At 40.4% G+C, this 15073-nt stretch overlaps 1 protein-coding gene across 2 annotated transcripts in view; it reads right to left on the bottom strand.

Moving 5' to 3' along the window:
- Positions 1–14549, bottom strand: part of RGS3 (regulator of G protein signaling 3) — a 152929-nt gene extending 138380 nt beyond the window's left edge. The window contains exon 1 of one of the 2 annotated variants that reach the window (XM_063696667.1): positions 14347–14549. The gene's annotated coding sequence lies outside the window, so the exon portion shown is untranslated. The remainder of the gene's footprint in view (positions 1–14346) is intronic. The other variant, XM_031014559.3, reaches the window with a different exon arrangement.
- Positions 14550–15073: the final 524 nt, after the last annotated feature.

Genomic DNA, 15073 nt, shown 5'->3' with positions numbered 1-15073 from the left:
ATTATAAGAGAAAACCACTGCAACCTTATTGTATAAATTTGAAAATCTGAAAGGAACTGGATGATTTTCTAGAAAGTATTAATTAGTAAAATTGATAAAAAGTTTGAAATTTTTAATAGATCACTAACTATAGATAAAATAGAAAAGGAAACCAAAACTCTATTCGACAAAATTATAGAAAATCCAGATAGTTTTAAGAGGCTAATTCTATAAGATCTTCCAGAAACAGATGATGCTAATGTAGTTTTAACTATTTCAGAACATAGGAAAAAACAAAGATGTGTCAGTGCTAGGTAGAAAGCTAGACAAAGACAAAAACCAAGTAAGGTTAGAAACAGAAAACTACAGACCAAAGGTAAAAGATAAAAGTAAGAATAGAAGTTAATTAAATAGAAAATATACAATAGAGGCTGGATGCAGTGGCTCACGCCTGTCATCCCAACACTTTGGGAGACCAAGATGGATGGATCACCTGAGGTCAGGAGTTCAAGACCAGCCTGATCAATATGGTGAAACCCATGTCTGCTAAAAATACAAAAGATAGTCAGGTGTGGTGGCATGCGCCTGTAGTCCTAGCTACTCGGGAGACTGAGGCATGAGAATCACTTGAACCCGGGAGGCAGAGGTTGCAGTGGGCCAAGATCATGCCACTGTGCTCCAGCATGGACAACAGAGCAAGACTCTGTCTCAAAAAAAGAAAAAAGAAAGAAAATATACAATAGAGCAGATCTATTAAAATGTGGCGAAACTAGGCCAACATTCTCCCAGTTTTGTCACTTTTTTTTAAAGAAAAGCCAGCAATCTTAAATAATCCATGTAATATTTCCCAATTTGTTAATATTAATAACTCATTCAAAATGTTTTAAAATGTTATGAAGGCTAAATAGAATACATCTATACCCCACAGCTAGTTTGAAATTTCTACATAGCCCAATCTGACTTATGAATATAAATGTAAAAATACTAATAAAATATAAGCAAATCAAATCCAACAGTATATTCATGATCAAGTTGGTATTTATCCTAGAGATGCAAAAATGGTTCAAATTTAGTGAACATATTAGTGCAGGGGTTGGCAAACTATGGCCTACCAACCAAATCTGGCTGGCTGCCTGTTTTTGTACAACAGGTGAGCTAAGGATGCATTTTACATTTTCAAATGGTTGGGTGAAAATTTTTAAAGTTAAAGACTTTTCTATGGCCAGAAAAATGTAAAATGTTTTTAACTAAAAAAACGAATTTGGCCAGGCACAGTGGCTCACGCCTGTAATCCCAGGACTTTGGGAGGCCAAGGCAGGCGGATCGCTTGAGGTCAGGAGTTTGAGACCAGCCTGAGCAACATGGTTAAACCCCGTCTCTACTGACTTGATCATGCATACACTGTGGGATTTGATTTGCTAATATTTTATTAGTATTTTTACATCTATAGGCATCAGTCAAATTGGTCTACGAAGAGATTTTTACCTTTGACCTTTTGTCTATAGTTTCCTGTTTCTAACCTTATTTGGTTTTTGTCTCTGTCTAGCTTCCTACCTAGCGCTGACAAATCTTCATTTTTTTCCTGGGTTCTGAAATAGCCAAAATTGCATTGGCATCATCTGTTTCTTGAAGGTCTTATAGAAATTGCCTCAAAAACTACCTGGGTTTTCTAGTAACCAAGGAAATGAAAAAGAAAAAAAAACCTGACCACACCATTTGCTTTCAGAAAGTTCAAGCATTTGTATTTATATATGAAGCAACTAAGATGTAGAGTTGTTAACTGAATCAGGTTGCTAAACTAGTAAATAAACAGTGGGGAAACAAAAATCCAGCTCCCAGCAAGAGAACCATTATAGAATACCATCTCTCCCAGCAGTCCTCTTGCTCAAAGTGGCAAGGCTACGGTCTAGCAGGACTGAGACTTCTGTGGCTACTGACACATTAAAGTTCAATTCAACAAGTGTTTGCTAAGCACCTATGGAGCTGAGCCTTATAACTGGGCACTGGGGATACATATAGCAGTGAAAAAGATGGAGTTTATAGTCAAGTGGGAGATTGGGTAAGCATTACAATAGAGGAAACACAGCAACCTCTGGAAGCATAGAATAACATTTCACTTAATCTGGGGAGCTAGGCAAACCAAGATGATAAAGGGGGTCAAGGAAGACTGTCCAAAGAAAATCACCTGCAGCATGATTTAGCCAAGTATAGGAGAGGAAGGAAGGGTTACAGGCAGAAAGAACAAAACATGTAAAGGCCAGAAAGTGAGAGGGGGCGTTGTACATTTGAGGAACTGAACAATGGGAAATGTGGCAGGGAACTTAGAATGTGAGGGAATCAGTAATATGCAAGAAGGTAAACAGGGGCCAAATCATACAGGGCCTCGGCCAGGCGCGGTGACTCACGCCTGTAATCCCAGCACTTTGGGAGGCTGAGATAGATGGATCACCTGAGTTCAGGAGTTTGAGACCAGCCTGGCCAACATGGTGAAACCCCATCTCTACTAAAAATACAAAATTAGCCAGTGTGGTGGCGCATGCCTGTAATCCCAGCTACTCGGGAGGCTGAGGCAGGAGAATGGCTTGAACCCGGAGGCAGAGGTTGCAGTGAGCTGAGATCACTGCATTGTACTCCAGTCTGGAAGACAAAAGCGAAACTCTGTCTCAAAAAAAAAAAAAAATAAATCATACAGGGCTGCATATTTTATTATAAGGAGATTGGGCTTTATTTTAAGAGCATAGAGCAGTTGTCAAATATTTTAAGCAAGATCCCAACAGCCTTTAATTCACATTTTAGAAAGATTGCTCTGGCTAGAATATGAAAAAAAAAAAAAAACGAGTTGGTTAGGGGTGGAGGCGTTTGCATGACATGAGGGTCGGAAGCAAAAATTGCTCTTAGAAGTCTTTTCTGGTCATCCAGGTAAAAGATGACAATGACCAAACTAGGGAAGTGGCAATAGGGATGGAAAGAGATAGAATCAACAGGCCATGGTGATTGAGTAGAAGATGGAATGCAAGGAATTCTGGCTTGAGAAATTGTTTAGAAGTGCCCTTTGCAGAAATGAAGAACATGAGAGGCAGGGCTGAACTGAGGGGAGAATGGATGAGTTCAACTGTGAGCCTGCTAAGGTTGGGTGACCCATGTGCCATCCAAGTGAAGATGTCAAGTGAACAGTTGAACATAACGGTCTGAAGCTCAGCAAAAAATACTTAGGCTAGAAATATAGATTTAGGAATTCCCTGTGAGGCCATGGGCATGCACAAGACAGCCCACAGGGAATGTTTAATGTGAGAAAGCTCAGGACAGAACCAAGAGTAGTACCAACTGAAAAAACAGGCAGAGGAAGAAAGGCCTGAAAGGGGAAGGAAAAGTCAGGGGATGTATTAAGAAGGAAATAATAGTCAACAGTGTCAAATATTGTTAAGAGGTCCAGTAGGTTTAATAACTGAGAAGTGCCCATTAGATTTAGCAACAAGACAGTCCCTGTTGACCTTTCAACCCAGAATAAAATGCTGGGGGGCAACAACTTCACATGAATGAAAAGGTACCAAATTTACTCTAAAAGGAAAAACACCCTGGACTCAAAGCCAGACGCTATTCTTGGGTCAGGTTTTTTTCATGTCCTAAATTTAACCAGCTGGAATGCTTTGTTAAGTGGTATTTTATTCACCCTTGAAATGAAGGATTTGCCTTTTAAAAGTGTCTCTGTAATTCATCTTCAAGGTAGAACAAGGTAGTATCTTTGGGTTAATTGTTCTCTACAGAAACAGATGCTGGTTGCTGTAAATACCACTGAGGAACTTTAATGTGCCCCAGATGTAGAAGCCTCTAGTGACCTAAATACACAAACAGGGACTAAAGAGAACCAAGTAAAAGATTCAAGATTTCAAGTGTAAGCGGAGAGATACTGCTTCAAAGTGGAAGAGACCAAACCTTCACCACCAAAGGAATGTAAACTAGTAAGTTGAGTCCAAAGATAAAAGGTAAAGACTTGATAAGAGCCAGAAAAGCAGAGTGCCCGGTCTCTGCTAGAATGACTCAGCACCCTCGCAGTTAGGCTGCAAGCCCTTTCAGCCTCTTCAAGAGCTGCTTTTCCTGGCCTGATAATGAGCAACTTGGCCTGGCATAATCCTACATTCCAGAGGCCCTCAGTTTTTCAAAATTAAAAAACAATATAGACTTCTGTTTCCAGCCAAGATGGAATAACAGGAACTGGATTTTCCCTTCACCTGAAACAACTAAAAGACTGGACAAAATATATGAAACAATAGTTTTTAAGATATTGTACATCAGGCAACGAAGGACAGTGATCCCTGAGAAACAGAAAACAGACAAGCTGTGCCCTGTGATCAGCCCAGCTTATTCCCAGGAGAGACTTTCCAAAACGGAGAGGGAACTCAGGCCAACTCCAAATCCCTGAACTGAGAAGTTCAGGAGGCCAAGGCAGCTAGAGTTCCAAGGCAGAGTACCAGAGAGGAGACAGTCACACAAAGAGAGTGCCCCAGAGGTCTCCAGAGGGTCCCCACTCACAACTTCAGCTAAGTGCTAATGAGCTCATGGGTTTGAGGAAAGTATCCCAAGGCTGGGGAAAGAACCACCAAAGAATTACAGGGAACAATCTTTAAAGCTCACACAGGGCCATGAATAGTTCTTAAGCTCATCAACCAGAGTGGAAAGACCTTCTAATTCCTTACGAGGTATTAGATAGAATACTCAGAAGGGTCTTCCCTCAGTTGTGGGGAATAATCAACCCTAGATTAAATGCTGTACTTGTCCATCTAAAAAAAAAAAAAAAAGTTTAAAAGCAAGACCCAAAAGGATCAAACTGTTTTTGATTTTGGTTTTTGTTTTGTTTTGTTTTTTTGATACTGTCTCGCTCTGTCGCCCAGGCTGGAGGGCAGTAGCAAGATCTCAGCTCACTGCAACCTCCACCTCCCAGGTCCAAGCGATTCTTATGCCTCAGCCTGCTAAGTAGCTGGGACTACAGGTGTGCACCACCCCACCTGGCTAAGTTTTGTATTTTCAGTAGAGACAGGGTTTCACCATGTTGGCCAGGCTGGTCTCAAACTCCTGACCTCAAGTGATCCACCCACCTCAGCCTCCCAAAGTGCTGGGATTACAGGCATGCACCGCACCCAGCTAGGATCAAACTGTTTCTAAGTAACTTAACTGCATCCCAGAACAAGCTAAAGAATACTTGTAAGAATATAAAAATATCTAGAACCCAAAAAGGTAAAATTTGTTAAATCTGGTATCTAATAAAAAGTGAACACGTATGGCAAAGAAGCAGAAAAAAATATGAACCATAGTAAGGAGAAAATCAATAGAAACCAACCGAGAAATGACATGTTAAGTAGGCCAGGTGTGGTGGCTCACACCTGTAATCCTAGCACATTGAGCGGCTGAGGCAGGAGGATGGCTTGAGGCCAGGAGTCTGAGACTAGCCTGAGCAACTTAGACCCCATCTTTACAAAAACTTTTAAAATTAGCTGGGCATGGTGGCACATGACTGTGGTCCTAGCTACATGAGAGGATGGCTTGAACTCAGGAGTTCGAGGTTGCAGTGAGCTATGATCACAGCCTGGGTGACAGAGCAAGACCCTGTTTAAAAATAAAAATAAAAAAAGAGTATGTGAAGTAAAGACATGGAAGATATATATATTTATTATATTATATAATCATATAATGAGTATATTATATAATCATATAATGAGTATATTATATAATCATATAATGAGTATATTATATAATCATATAATGAGTATATTATATAATCATATAATGAGTATATTATATAATCATATAATGAGTATATTATATAATCATATAATGAGTATATTATATAATCATATAATGAGTATATTATATAATCATATAATGAGTATATTATATAATCATATAATGAGTATATTATATAATCATATGAGTATATTATATAATCATATAATGAGTATATTATATAATCATATAATGAGTATATTATATAATCATATAATGAGTATATTATATAATCATATAATGAGTATATTATATAATCATATAATGAGTATATTATATAATCATATAATGAGTATATTATATAATCATATAATGAGTATATTATATAATCATATGAGTATATTATATAATCATATAATGAGTATATTATATAATCATATGAGTATATTATATACTCATATGAGTATGTAAATTTATATAAAATATATTTCTATATTATATTTTATATATTATATAAATATATATCATGTATACTTATATGTTATATATAAATATATAATATATATTTATATATTTACATATAATTTATATATATTTATATATAAATATATATAGATATATATAATATATAAATATATATTATATATAATATATAATATATTATATATTAATATATAATATTATATATTAATATATTATATATATTTATATATATAAAAAGACCCAGTTGAACAACTAGAGGTGAAAAATATAATGCCTGAGATAAAAAACACAAAAGGTGGGATTAACAATGGGTTAGACATTGCACAAAAAAAGATCGGTGAACTCGAAGACACAGCAGTAGAAACCACCCAAAATTAAACACAAAGAAGACCAAAATAAATGAATAAATGGATCATCAGTGAGCTATGGAACAACTTCAAGCAGCCTAATAGACACATATTATTAACTGGAATAGATATGTATAATAACTGGAATCCCAGAAGAAAGTAGGGGACAGAAAATATATTTAAAGAAATAGTGGTTGGGCTTTTTCCAAGTTTGATGAAAACTGTAAACCCCACAAATCCAAGAAGGTCAATGAACTCTGAGCAGAAGAAACGTGAAGAAACCTAAAAGTACATCATGATCAAATTGCTTAAAACTAGTGAAAAAGATAAAATCTTAAAAGCAGCCAGAAAAAAAAAAAACTACACATTACATACAGAGGAGCAAAAATAAGAATGACATCAGACGTCTCATCAGAAACTATGTGACAGAAGACAGGGAAGCAATATCTTTAATGTATTGAAAGAAAAAAAACAGGCTGAGTGCAGTGGTTCATGCCTGTAATCCCAGCATGTTAGGAGGCCGAGGTGAGGGGATGGTTTGAGGATGGCTTGAGGCCAGCCTGTGTATATAAATAATAGCAAGACCCATCTCTACAAAAAAAATTTAAAAAGTAACCAGATATGGTGGTGCATACCTGTAGTCCTAGCTACTCGGGAGGCTGAGGTGGGAGGATTGCTTGAGCCCAGGAATTTGAGGCTGCAGTGAGCTATGATCACACTATTGGACTCCAGCCTGGGCAACAGAGTGACCCCCTGACTCTTAAGAAAAATAAAACAAAAAGAAGAAAAAGAAAAACAGAATTCTTTACCCAGCAAAAAAATCTTCCAAAAATGAAGGTAAAATAAAGATTTTTCTCAGACTTACAAAAGCTGACTGAATTCATCATCTGCAAACATGCGCTACAAGAAATGTTAGTCTTTCAACTTGTGAGAAAATGGTACCATATGGAAGTCTGGATCTACACAAAGGAATAAAGAGAACACTGGAAATGCTAACTACATGGGTATATATGAAAGAGCTTTTCTTATTATTTAAATCTGTTTAAAAGAACAGTATAACTAGGATAGGAACCATTGACTTTAAAAAAAAAAACACCCAGAGCTCCCTGCATCCTGTAATAAATTGCATATGTTGCCTTCTGATTAGATAATTGCAAGAAGCAAACTCAAGGGAAGCTATTAGCAAGTTAGCAATTGCAATCATGTGGGAATATGGATGCTACTTATGGAAGAAAATAATATAGATATGTGTAGTCTAAAATGCAACAACCACAGTTGAGATCAGCTGGATTGCACTCAGGTTTGAATATAAGGCTTATGTAGAGTAAAGTGTGTTTCTGGATCCATGTACTGTGATGGTGAAGTGCCCTTCCAGTGGACATAGCAGACCATACTGTAAAGAAACAGGGGCAAAGGTCATGGCATCCAGGGATCCCAAACCTTCTCCAGGGAAATCTGATTGGAAACTAGAGGACATATCTAAGTTAGTTGTTCTGGAGCTGGAACTTAGAGAAGTGGCATGTATTGCCTTTGCTTCCAGATTCTTTCCAATCACTCAAGGACTGCCCCCGCCTTTTTTTTTTTTTTTTTCTTTTTTTTGAGACAGAGTCTTGCACTGTTGCCCAGGCTGGAGGTGCAGTGGTGTGATCTCGGCTCACTGCAAGCTCCGCCTCCCAGGTTCAAGCAATTCTTCTGCCTCAGCCTCCTGAGTAGCTGGGATTACCGGCACACACCACCACGCCAGGCTAATTTTTGTATTTTTAGTAGAGACGGGGTTTCACCATATTGGCCAGGCTGGTCTTGAACTCCTGACCTCATGATCCGCCCGCCTCAGCCTCCCAAAGTGCTGGGATTACAGGCATGAGCCACCGTGCCCGGCCTGGGGACCCCTTATTTTGCCCTCACCACACTGCTGAAACTTCATTCACTCAGCAGTCACTTCCTCATTATGCAGACCACTTGCCTATTCACAGTCCTCATCCCCCTTACCTGAGTTTTCCTGCTGCTTCTCTGACAACTCTTCTGTTTTCTGACTCTGCTTACCTTCTTGTGTGTTCCTGGCTGTGGCCTTTAGTCCTCTTCCCTCCTCAATATTCTTTCCCTCTGAGAGATCATGCACGCCTACTGCTGCGCTCACCTGTTCTAACGACTCCTAGATCTCTCTCCATTCCCAGGGCCCAGCACCACCTCTGCCTTGACACACCAGCTACCAGTCTCCTTTCCCTCTGCCTCCACCCTTCTCTCTGACTGCTCACCTAGACCGTAGTGCTCATTGTCTGCTTCCATATCTTTCTACCCAACTAGACTGTGAGCAGCTCCAATGCAGTGACTGACATGTGTTTTCTTAGTATCTGCCTACTGCCAAGCCTGGGGCCTGGCAAATGCTTTAAAAAGCAAAATCTGGCCAGGCACGGTGGCTCACAACTGTAATCCCAGCACTTTGGGAGGCCAAGGCGGGTGGATCACAAGGTCAGGAGATCGAGACCATTCTGGCTAATACGGTGAAACCCCGTCTCTACTAAAAATACAAAAAAAAATTTAGCTGGCATGGTGGCATGTGCCTGTAGTCCCAAATACTCAGGAGGCTGAGGCAGGAAAGTCACTTGAACCCAGGAGGCGGAGGTTGCAGTGAGCCGAGATCACGGCACTGCACTCCAGCCTGGGCAACAGAGTGAGACTCTGTCTCAAAAAAGTAAAAATAAATAAAATAAAAATAAAAAGCAAAATCTGGCCAGGCACGGTGGCTCATGCCTATAATCCCAGCACTTTGGGAGGATGAGGTGGGCAGATCACCTGAGGTCAGGAGTTCAAGACCAGCCTGGCCAACATGGTGAAACCCCATCTCTACTAAAAATACAAAAAAATTAGCCAAGAGTGGGGGCGGGCACCTGTAGTCCCAGCTACTCAGGAGGCTGAGGCAGGAGAATCACTTGAACCTGGGAGGCAGAGGTTGCAGTGAGCCAAGATTGAGCCACTGCACTCCAGCCTGGGCAACAGAGTGAGACTCTGTCTCAAAAAATAAAATTAAAAATAAATAAATAAAAAGCAAAATCTGGCTTGGGAATTTGGTTCTAAAATCAGTGTATAAGACATAAATCATGAATAACCACAGTTATCCTTAAATAATCCCTATGTCAACCATAAAATACACATGGTTGACATAAAATGAGGAACAGCAACTTGACCTTCCCCATCTCACACTCCCTCTGGGACGTATTTTCAGAGTGGAAGAGCTGGAACAGCTCCCATTAGTTGTAGTGCATCTTCTTTGTCACTCCCTCCCACTTGGGCTTTCATTTTAACCCCACACATTGATGGAATTCTCATAAGTAAAATGTATATATAACCACAATTTCATTGTAAAGGTTTGATTAATGATCTCTATCTTTCCTTAAATTGGTTCTTCCTCTTGACTTCACATTTCCGATAATAAAGCACCTCACTCCTCCCTTTCCCTCACTCTTCCTTTCTGGTTTCTGGGTTCTGGTTCATTCTTCCTTTGCATAGTATCCTTTTGTCTCCATTCTTATTGACATCTACATAATTCAGGCCCTGATCACCTCCCATCTTGATTTCTATGATAGCCTCCTAACTGGTCTTGCTGTTCTCTCTCCAATTCATGTTTCACTCTGCCATTAGATTAGCATTTTCTAAGGCATTGATTTAGTGCTATCACTCCCTGATTCAAAAGCCAACAATGTCTCCCCATTGGCTATCAGAGTCGAGGCCCTGCACAATCTAGTCACAAGCTGTCTTCAGTCCCACTCCTACTCTTCTGAGATAGGAACACTATGCTCCTTGCCTGCTCCCCAAACTTTTCCCACCTATGTCACTTCCCTCCACTTCAAACGCCACCTCCACAAACATCTTCACTTGCCAAAACCCAACCCAGCCTTAAATGGTAATATCCAAAGTGACCTCTCCTTCTTCTCATCACTGTAGTTTTTTCTTTGTACCACTTACCTCACACTGCTGGATTATAAGTACACTGAAGAAAGAAGACACATCATATATATTTTTTCATTTATTCACTCATTCAACATATATTATTAAGCACTTACAGTGGGCCAGGCACTCAGTGAGGTGCCGGATATTTATATAGTGAAGACAGAGAGAGCTCTGCCACTCGCAGAAGTCAGTCTGGCAGTAGAGGGTGGCAACAGACAAGCTGTGAACCCCAATAGTGGCTATGAGAGAAAAAGTGAAAGAGGAGAACTTCATCTTGACAGTGGTCAGAAAAAGCTTATTCCCAGATAAGTCATATGTAAGCTGAGACCTAAAGAATGAGTAGAAAATAGCCAGGCAGAAGGGGGAAGAAGAAGTCGAAGAAAAAGTACCACAAAAAAAGTCAGAAGGTAAGAGAGGACATGGTTCATTAGAAGAACCTAAAGAAAAAAGTCTTGGCTAGAGCACATAGAACAAGGTGAGAGTGAGTGGCAATGGGGCTGGGGGGAGAGAAGCCAGGTCACAGCCCTGCCTTGTGAGGCTTGTAAACCAAGTGAAAGAGGTTAGGCTTGAACCTAAGGGGAAAGGAGAGTTTTAAGGAAAGATGTATCATGATATTCACATGGTGGAAAGATGGAAGAATGGATGGTCGGGGTAAAGATCAGGGGTTAGGCTTGGCATGGTGGCTCATCCCTATAATCCCAGTACTTTGGGAGGTTGAGGCAGGAGGATGGCTTGAGCCCAGGAGTTTGAGATCAGCCTGGGCAACATGACAAAACCCCATGTCTACAAAAAATATAAAAAATAGCTGGGCATGGTGGCACACACATGTAATCCCAGCTACTCGTGAGGCTGAGATGGGGGAATAGCTTGAACCCAGGAGGTCGAGGCTGCAGTGATCTGTGATGGCGCCACTGCACTCCAACCTGGCAGCCTGGGCAACAGAGCGGGACCCTGTCTCAAAAAAAAAAAAAAAAAGACTACGGGTAATGCAATAACCCAGATGCAAGAAGACAGAAACCTGGACTAGGGTAATAGCAGAAAAAGCAGAGAGAAGTGGATAGATTTGGATGCTGCACCTAATATGACTTGCTAATTAACCGAATTCAGATGGACCATAAAAAGAAAAGGTCAAAGATGATCACACAAACTTGACCACTGCTTTGTACATAATAGGTGCTCAATAAATATTTGAGGAATGAATGAATTTATAGCAAATAAATGAATGAGCAAATAAAACAATGAATGAGAGGCAGAGAAGAGTTTTTTAAAAATGATTTTTGAAGATTCCTTCTAAGGCAAAGCCATCCCAAGAAGTAATATAGACCCCTAAAAAATTTTATACATATATATTCAATAAGTAAAAGGAACCATTTTAAATATAGGGAATTCTAATTACATTGGCACAGTTAAGGCCAAAAATATAAAGTAGACATTTCTACCTTATTTATCTTCAACCCTTGCCTATATATATATATACACATCAGAATTTATTGGTTTACACCCTCCCTGTATTTTTCTTTTTTTTTTTTTTTTTTTCTTTGAGACAGAGTCTTGCTCTGTTGCCCAGACTGGAGTGCAGTGGTGCAATCTTGGCTCACTGCAACCTCTACCTACCGGGTTCAAACAATTCTTCTGCCTCAGCCTCCCGAGTAGCTGGGACTACAGGCACGTGCCACCACACCCAGCTAATTTTTCTGTATTTTTAGTAGAGATAGGGTTTCACTGTGTTAGCCAGGATGGTCTCGATCTCCTGACCTCGTGATCCACCCACCTCTGCTTTCCAAAGTGCTGGGATTACAGGCGTGAGCCACCGCACCCGGCCCCTCCCTGTATTTTTTAAAGGATGAAATCTGGCCAAGGTAAGCTTAGGGGATACAAAGAATTATAAGTGCCTCGGATCACTTTTGATATTTCTGCCCTTCCAAATACTGCCTTACTGAGTCTCTGCCCAACTGATAATCTGTCAGGATCATCAACAGCTCCTAATTCCCAAAATACTAGGCCTTTTGGACATGTGCCACCTTTTTCGCCACACTCTTGGAATGGTCCTTTCAATGGTCATCAAAATTGTTCAGAGTTGGATTCATTCATCAAGCATTGATCAAGGGCTCCCTACACGCCACCTGGGGTTGTAACCATGAAAACAATAGGCACAGACCCTTCTCTCGAGGAACTACCAGTCCCCTGGAGCATTTAAATTTACATATGTAAATGTATATATGTAAATGATGGAATGTGTTTTTCTTCATTTACTCATTAAGACGTTTCTTTGGTTGTGGAGACACTGGCCTCAGAAATTACCAGAGGCCTGCAGTTATTTGAAAGGTGTCAAGGAAAGCATGTCATTTTCATAATGTAATATCACCACCTAGTGGTTCCAGAAAACTTTACCAATTGATCCAGGAAAATTTTCTTACAAAGCTATATTCCTGGGAATGACTCTCCACCATTTCTCCAGAACTTTTCCTTTCTCTATCAAGATAATCTAAGGGATGATTCTCTAATATGTATTAGATACCCAATATCTGTTAAATAAATGCATATATACAAGGACAAATGAATTTCATACCCTGGTACCTTATGTCAATGGAAAGAGAAAATTTAGAAATTCCTTCCCAGATTCCTCTGGACTTCTAATCATTTCTATCTAAGAAGGACCTTCTAATCATTTCTATCTAAGGCCAGAGGTATTACTGTCCTTAATTTATCAAGCAATTCCTTTAGTGCATTTGAATAAACTGATTTTTTAAGTGTCACTGTATCATGGATGAAACCCTCACTCCCTCCCACCAAACCCAAGGGGTTTTCTATAATTCAAAAACATTCTGGGCATGGTGGGTCACGCCTGTAATCCCGGCATTTTGGGAGCTCAAGGTGGGCGGATTACTTGAGGCCAGGAGTTTGAGTCCAACCTGCCCAACATGGAGAAACCCTGCCTCTACTAAAAATACAAAAATTAGCTGGGCTTGGTGGCACATGACTGTAAACCCAGCTACTCAGGAGGCTGAGGCACAAGAATCGCTTGAACCCAGGCGGCGGAGGTTGCAATGAGCAGAGATTGCGCCACCGCCCTCCAGCCTGGGCAACAGGGGGAGATTCTGTCTCAAAACATACAAAAACAAAATCAATGAAGAACAGCATATGTCACCCCAGAGGTTGGGACCAATACCAAATCAAAGTCCAGCTGGCTCTGAGTATGGGCCTAGAATATCTGAAGATGCTTTCATTGATTATTGCTTCTACACAGGTGTCAAACTGGGCCAGGTGTCACTAGGAAGTGTGCTTAGAAAATTATGGTAACCCAGGCCAGGCACAGTGGCTCACACCTGTAATCCCAGCACTTTGGGAGGCCGAGGTGGGCAGATCACCTGAGGGCAGAGTTCGAGACAAGCCTGACCAACATGGAGAAACCCCGTCTCTACTAAAAATACAAAAATTAGCCAGGCATGGTGGTGGGCACCTGTAATTCCCAGCTACATGGGAGGCTGAGGCAGGAGAATCGCTTGAATCCGGGAGGCGGAGGTTTCGGTGAGCCGAGATCACGCCATTGCACTCCAGCCTAGGCAACAAGAGCAAAACTCTGTCTCAAAAAACAAAAAACAAAAAAAAAAAAAAAGAAAATTATGGTAACCCAAAGCAAGTGGCCTGTCTCTAGCAGGGATCACAAAGTAGCAAAGAACAAAAGAAACTAAGGACTAGTTTCTTGGGAATATAAGCCTCTTAGAACCATATTCCAACAGGCTAAATCTTAAGTCTTTTTGTTGGTTTAAATAAGTAAAGTGAATCTCCAAGCAATCCTGGCTATTAATTAAGCCTTACTTCTGCTTCCTTAGGCCCACATGGTGGGGAAATGGCAGTTAGCAGCAGTTACCTGGCTCCTCCTCTCTCAGAACATTGGGAGGCTGAAGCAAGGCGTTCACGAGTACTCCTCCCCTTCAGTCAATTCTTTTCTACATGGCCGTGTCCTTCCTTTCAGTCTAAGGGTATCCCAGTCTCAGTTGTACATTAAAAAGAAGGAGTAGGAGAGGTGTCAGGATACAGTGGATGAAGACAGGCTGAGCCAAAGTTCTAAGCCCAGGCCCCTTTACTTGCTCACCTTTGACTTTTGGCCTCTCCAGCAGGGCCACTAGGTCTGTTGTGAAGGTCGTGGACCAACTCTAGGGATGCTGCTCATATTATAACCATCTTAGATTTGTATAGTCATTGAGTTAATTTTCAACAGATGATAGTAAAGTGTTTTAAAGGGTGTCTTTTTCTAATTCACTCAAAGGCCCCAAATGGGCTCTCATCAGCCCTGTATTCTGAGCCTAATTTATCAACTGGATACAGTCCACATCTATCTATGTAGTTGGCCAGAGAACCAACTGAAACAGTGAGTGTAAAGCACCTTGAAAACTAACATGGTTTGGAGATTATATTTCCCAGGGTTCTGTTTGTGATTGTCTAAATTTGAGGGATTGCTATGTGAAAGGTAAAACAAGTTTCAGTCTGCAAGTGTTTTATCTCCCTTTGAAAATAGACACAAAAGCTAGCGTTCAGATAGTGCATATCTTCTCACTCAAAATCCACCAGGATTCAAAAAGTAACTGTGTACTCAT

This window comes from Gorilla gorilla, chromosome 13 (assembly GCF_029281585.2).
Source record: "Gorilla gorilla gorilla isolate KB3781 chromosome 13, NHGRI_mGorGor1-v2.1_pri, whole genome shotgun sequence".
NCBI lineage: Eukaryota > Metazoa > Chordata > Mammalia > Primates > Hominidae > Gorilla > Gorilla gorilla.
The sequence above is the reverse complement of the archived record's forward strand: the minus strand, read 5'-3'. Positions and strand labels throughout refer to the sequence as shown.